General features: G+C 43.0%; 1 long non-coding RNA gene and 1 pseudogene across 1 annotated transcript; both read right to left on the reverse strand.

Moving 5' to 3' along the window:
* Nucleotides 1–258: 258 nt before the first annotated feature.
* LOC148357602 (uncharacterized) lies at nucleotides 259–1718 on the reverse strand. The gene is made up of 2 exons (XR_015851512.1): nucleotides 1483–1718; nucleotides 259–723 (listed from the first exon to the last, which is right to left on the reverse strand). It is a non-coding gene; the product is annotated as an uncharacterized LOC148357602 (long non-coding RNA).
* A 2675-nt stretch (nucleotides 1719–4393) lies between these two features.
* LOC148357603 (insulin-like growth factor 1 receptor pseudogene) lies at nucleotides 4394–6103 on the reverse strand (annotated as a pseudogene).
* Nucleotides 6104–6969: the final 866 nt, after the last annotated feature.

Consider the following 6969-nt stretch of genomic DNA (forward strand, 5'->3'; position numbering starts at 1 on the left):
TACCGTGTGGTGTCACGGGTCTTCAGGGTTCCCAGGTCCACCGTACAAAGAATTGTCCACAGTTAATATGGAATAAATTGCCCAAAAGCCATATTTAGGCTCTTTAAGTCAGACCCACATTTGCATTATGTGCTTTTCTGCATTACTATTCAATAAACATCTTGATTTTGAGTAACACCTTGGTGGTTTATTTCATAATGATGTGAGATACTGTGTGTGAACTATGTGACTGTTGGACAGAAAACAACTACAAATCACTCCAGCTTAAATAATAGTTTACTTTCAGAAAAACAAACTCACATTGGGCCAAAATACATAATAGTAAATAATGTGTCACAAATTTTAACAAAAATATACCAATACTTCCATGAAGCTGGAAAACACAAACTGGAACTTCATTGAGTTCTTAATAAAAAAAACAATATTTTCCTTTTATAAAACAAAGGGAAACATTGCAGAGATGTCACTGTTCTGGAAATTTGTCCACGAGCTTCCCAAAAAGGACAGGAACCGCTCAGTTTTGGCCACAGTTTCTTTGAGCCTTTTCCTCACTCCGGCAGACTCCACTTTCAAAAAGTCAAGGAGTGTATCGTGCTTCCTTTTTTTTCTGGGTGATTTGGGGTTTGGCACCGGATTAGAAGGTGCCAACGACGTGCCCGGTGGTGTGGATGGCGTGGTAGCTGTGATGGTGACCAGCTCTTCCACGGGACGTTCTACAGTGGCCTTTAGGTTGGGTGGAAAAAACAAGAATTACTTAATGCTGATGTATTGTACAAAAACAACTGAGTATAGGATGCTCAGCAAGTTGATGTGAGACAGGAAATTATAGGATGTGTTCTGGATAATTATTTGATAGTGAATAGATACACAAAATTGACATGTTATTCTTATGGCTGTATGAGCCTTCTATTGGCCAGCATCACATATGCTTTAGAATTGTCTCCACATTTGGACAACATTTTGAGAAGGTAATTAGTTTACTTAATATGTGTTTACAGAGAAGGCAGTGGACTATGTGATAGTAGTTTGTTTCAACTGTATTTCCACGTGAAATTCGGAGACATTACTCATAATGCATGATGAAAACTAATGCATTCTGATCTCACATGAAAGAATCATATTGTAAATAAAACACGACACCCGAAATTGTGTGCAGTAAACAAGCGCTTATGTCCAGAACGGTATTCTGACTATGCTCCTTTAGCGATGTACAGTAGATGTAAAAGGACGACTCGTTTAAGATAAAAACAGGGATGGGCTGAACCGTGATTTTCTGCCCAGTTATCCTACTTTAAAGTTTGAAGCGTGAAGATTTTTTTTTTTGCCAGCTCCCTTGGTAGATTAGTGCACTTCGTAAAGTAGCGATTTTGCAATGTTCGTGTTTTAACGCGAAAATACGATTTTCTATTGCATTTACGTCTAACTAAGATATCTCAATACATTTTGTTGCAAATACATGCGTGGTTGTGGAAAACTACTTACATTTGTGCGGTTCCTTTTCGGGCATGTTTGTTGATATTGAGAATTCGTAAAGCCTTCTGGGTAGTCACTTCGCTGCCAAGTGAGGTCGAGAGCCCCCTCGGTCTTGAAGTGGTTACGACATGGTTTGAGGGCACTTCTGCCTCGGTCTTGAGAGTATCGGGACACACCCCATTTTCACGTGAACGCGCAAACCGAGTGACTAGGGCACATAGCGAGTGAAAGTGCGAAGAATGGGACGCAGCCTTAAACTTGTAACATGGCAAAGACCAAAGAGCTGTCCAAAGACATCAGTGACAAAATTGTACACCTCCAAAAGGCTGGAAAGGGCTACGGAACAATTGCCAAGCAACTTGGTAAAAAAAAGGCCCACTGTTGAAGCAATCATTTGAAAATGGAAGATGCTAAACATGACGGTCAATCTCAATCGGTGTGAAGCCCCATGCAAGATATCACCTCGTGGGGTCGCGATAACTCTAAGAAAGATGAGTAATCAGCCCGGAACTACACGACAGGAGTTGGTCAATGAAGTGAAATGAACTGGGACCACCGTTTCCAAGTTCACTGTAGGTAATACACTAAGACGTCATGATTTGAAATCATGTATGGCACAAAAGGTTCCCCTGCTTGAACCAGCACATGTCAAGGCCCGTCTTTAGTTTGCATATGACCATTTGGATGATACAGAGGAGTCATGGGAGAAGGTTTTTTGGTCAAGTGAAACCAAAATATAACTTTTTGGTCATAATTCCACTAAGCGTGTTTGGTGGAAGTAGAATGAAGAGTACAATCCGAAGAACACCATCCCTACTGTGATGTGTGGGGCTGGTAGCATCATGCTTTGGGGGTGTTTTTCTGCACATAGGACAGGACGAGTCCACTTCATTAATGAGAGAATGACTGGGGCTGTGTATTGTGAAGTTTTGGGGAACAACCTCCTGGGTCGTGGCTGGGTCTTCCAACACGACAACGACCCGAAGCACACAGCCAGGAAAACCAAGGAGTGGCTCCGTAAGAAGCATACCATGGTTCTAGCATGGCCCAGCAAGTCTCCAGACCTGGACCCAATCGAAAATCTTTGGAGCGAGCTCAAACTCTGTGTTTCTCAGCGACAGCCGGGAAACCTGACTGATCTTGAGAAGATTTGAGTGGAGGAGTGGGCCAAGATCCCTCCTGCAGTGTGCAAACCTGGTGAAAGACTACAGGTAACGTTTGATCTCTGTAATAGCAAACAAAGGCGACTGTACCAAATATCAACATTAATTTTCTCAGTTGTTCAAATACATGTTTGCAATTATATCACACAAATAATTCGTTAAGAAAAATCATGCATTGTGATTTTTGGATTTCCCTTTTTATTTTGTCGATCTCACAGTGGGCATGCACCTACCATGACAATTTCAGACCGCTCTATGATTTATAAGTGGGAGAAATAGCAAAATAGCAGGGTGTTCAAATAAGTATTTTCTTCACTGTATTTATATATATATATATATATATATATATATATATATATACACACAGTATCTATCCATCTATCGAGATAGATAGAGATAATAGATAGATATATCTATTATATATATATATCTATTATATATATATATATATATATATATATATATATATATATATATATATCGTGTAAATGTACTTAATACAGGTGTTTATGGAATGGATCAACAGCAAGAATCAAGGGACTACTGTATAACCTCCCCCTAGAGAGGTCATGATTTTATTGATGTAACTTCGTCTCAAATTAGAGATTCAGATCATGAAAACAATTCAATCTTTCTCTTTTTTGCGATCTTACATAAATTACATTCAATCAGTGTAATCGTCCATAAGTTCGGCTATGGTGTTCAGGAACACTGTACAGTATTACACTGCAGACCAATTGCATTGTTAAGTAATACTTGCACAACTGTCTGAGAAACCAATGATTCAAAGTGTTGTTGATGTAACATCATGCCCAGGTGGCCAGAGACTACTCTTACATTCCTGGTTGCTGGCCGCGCCTGCCATGCTGTATAAACACTTTCTGTGCATATTGCAAAAGTGAGGAATGCCATTGCTCTTTGGCTCTTTGTTTGATCATCCCTGTGTCCGTGTATCCGTGATAGCGGGATGGAGATATATAACACAAAGGACAACAGCTTCCTTTGAGAGGCCGGCCGGGCCGGGATAGCTCGCATATTTGACACTGTGTCTCTGTGTGCTCAGCAAATGCTTGTGTGAGAGCACACAAAACATCAGATGTACTTGCGCATACAGAGTCGTTCACACTCAACCATTACTTCAATGTGTGCACCTGTACACTCTAATAAGAGCCAATGTAATATAATCCATTTCAGTTCTAATACATAGTGGAGGAAAAAATTGTTTGGTGACAAACGTATTAAAACCAAGCAATGTTTCATGTACCATCAGTACGTTATTGTCAGGTTTAACCCAACAGATGTACAAAACCTATATACAAAAAGACACAAAGAATCGTGAGTATAACTTACTTGCAAGGAGAAATATCCATAGTCTACCCTAAGGCAGTCTGCTGGATACTCTGAAATATTCTTATGCTCCTTGTCTTTTTATTGTGTTCGGAAGGCCCTAATTTACATAAGGTCTCCTCTGCTAAGGGAAGGGGAGTAACAAAACAAACAGTTGAGACCTGTTTATACGATAACATGTTATCTATAGCAAACAAAAACTAGGTGTGCCTGCGGTCAGAGAGGTCCCTTATCTGGCCGCAAATAAGGTGTTATCCTGTTTCCTCCTTCTTCAAACACAAGCAAGAAAGGCGCATTGTATGCAAAGAAGCTTGTGCAAAAGTATAATAACATCTTTAGAGTTTAAATCCATCATTTCCCTCCTGTTTATTCACTTTGCACTATTTCTCTTTGTCATCCAATAACTTCTCTCGATTTTCAGTTACAGAATCATGTTATAGTACTCATGTTACACTTAGAGGTTAAACTTTGTCGTCTGATTCACCGTAGTCAAAAACTTCTGAAAAAAGATCTGGAAAATGTAAGGAAGTGGCATTTGCCAGGCCAAAAAGGTCCCGGCGACGACGATCTTGAGGTCTTTGCAAAAAAAATGGCGTTGTGGAGGAAGTTCTCAAAGAGCTTGAGAAAGACGCGGTCATCCTTCTCCCGGTCCTTCTCCTCTGGGGTCTTTGGGCAAACGCAGCAAGGACCCTTCTTGGCCCCGGACAATTCCGACTTGGTGGGCTTGCTGATCTCCTCCATGTCGCTAAATCCCGTGGCAGGGATCCGGATCGGGATCTTCAGCTCTTTGGAGTAGTAATTGTGCAGGTATAGCTCTCGGTCTTCTGGCTGCCGCTGCCATCTGACGAGGTAGTAAGTTAGGTTGCCGTTGGGAAAAAAAGGCGGCGACCATTTGACCAGCAGCTTCATGGATGAATTTGCGTAGGCACGGGGTTCTTTGGGCACGGTCGGCAATGACGGACGAGTTCGAATTCAAATAATGTCACTCTTTGCACCAGGAATGTGCTTGTCCTCCACCCGCAGGGTAATGGCCTTGACAAAAATGGCATACTGGGTCCAGGGTTTGAGGTGGTGAATGGCGACTTTGGGGTCCGTATTATTATCCTTTGGAAGATCCACGTCCACCATGTGCCAGCTGTTGGAACCGCAGCCGTCCTGGCCGTCGAATTCGGTGATGTTCTGAGAAGGGGCCTCTTTGTAGTAGACCATAAAGCTGATAAGGCCTTTGTAATCCCGTGGATGGTAGCGCTCCCACATCAGGCGGATGGCATAGCTGGACGTGCTGTTGGACAAAATCCTGAGGACGTGGCTCACACAACTGGCTCTTTCGCCGTTATTGCGAAAGTCGCCTTCCTGGGGCTTTTCCGTGACGCTGGTTTTCTCCCACATGGTGTGGATCTCAGACATGCAGAGTTTGGTATTGAGGCGGAAGAAGAGGCGTCCTGCACGGATGGTTAGGTTGTGCTGAGTCCAGTCCCAGAGGTTGTGAAGGTGCTGGATGTTGATGTCCAGATTGCCGGCGATGACGGTGCAGTCCTTGAGGGACTGAGCGGCGTTCACCGAGTCGATGACGGAGGTGGAGCAGATTTTGTCGCATAGGCCGTTGCAGGCGCTGCACAGCATCCGATTACTCTCGTTGGTGCGGACCCGGAAGGGCAGTCGGGCATGCACTCGCCCTCGTGGATGACGAAGTGAACGTCGCTGGGCAGGTGAACTTGTGAGCAAAGGTCCATGGTGATGCAGCGCCAGCCCTCGAACTTGAAAGTGCCGGGCGGGCAGTCGGGCACGCAGCGGCCTTCGTGGTAATAATGCAGGCAGGCGGCGCATGCCGTGTCGCTGTTTGCGTGCGTGCAGCTGCCCAGACATTGGCGGTGGCAGCATTCGCCTTTTTCGGTGCATGCGTGCTTGCAACGGCTGGGACACATTAATCGTTGTCCATTCGCAGCAGCTCCACCAGGATGGAAAGTTCTTTTTCCTACCACACTGCAGCACGGTTGTATGCCGCAAACTTCCAGTGAGAGGTTTTGAAGTGACCCTGCAGCGCCCTCCAGAGTTGCAGGGTTGGAGCTCTCAGCAAGGAGTGTCAAATATGGCTTCACCACTGCCGGGTGGAAAAGCATCTCAGCGCCCGTGGGGTTCTTGGAGAAACCTGGGGAACGCCATCCCAGTTGTCTTCCTGAGAGTTCTTTTACTTTTTCTTCTTCTCTTTTGCACATTAAGGTTTTCTTCAAATAACAATAAAAACGTTGCTATAATTGCTACTATCAATTCGCCTACCGCTACCATTCTACCTGTTAGCATTCTACCTGCAGATATGCAATTCCTCCTAACACTTCCAGAGTTGTGGACAATCTTCACTGGTTTGAGACGACTGCAAACTATAATTGCAGCCCCCTTTGTAGCCAGACTTCCTCTGAAAGTTTTGTTGAGGAATAACAGCTCTCCAGTAGGTACCACAGTGCTATTACAATGACGCCTAAGAACAATCAAAGCGTATGCTAAAATAGAAACATCGAAACAGTTGTTTTACTCATGCTTAATTACTTTCTTACAGTGTGTCAAATGAGCTCATGTGTTTTTCTGCAATCTTTACTGCTTTTTATCAGGACCCAATCACCTGGTTAAACTAATTGGCTTTCCTATGGAGACATAAAAAGTGTATCATCGTTATCATTATGATCCGCCAGTTGCTTCTGGTGCTGCAACATTTTTCTCATGTAATCAACCAGAGTACTTTCATCATCAGTTTCCCACATATTTTTAAATAATGGTAATTCACCAAATATTACTTCATATGGTGTTAGCACATTTGTACTGATGATGTTAATATACAGTTTTACTAATTCTAGACATTTAGTCCATGGTCTTTTGGTTTCTTCCATACACTTCCTAAGTCTGTTTTTTTTATAGTTCCATTCTTTTATTTCCACTAACCCTGCACTTTATGGGTGATAAGCACAGTGATCTTTTAGCTCTATATGAAATG

The sequence above is a fragment of the Urocampus carinirostris genome, chromosome 10 (genome assembly GCF_059441175.1).
Source record: "Urocampus carinirostris isolate Australia breed hairy pipefish chromosome 10, RoL_Ucar_1.0, whole genome shotgun sequence".
Classification (NCBI taxonomy): domain Eukaryota; kingdom Metazoa; phylum Chordata; class Actinopteri; order Syngnathiformes; family Syngnathidae; genus Urocampus; species Urocampus carinirostris.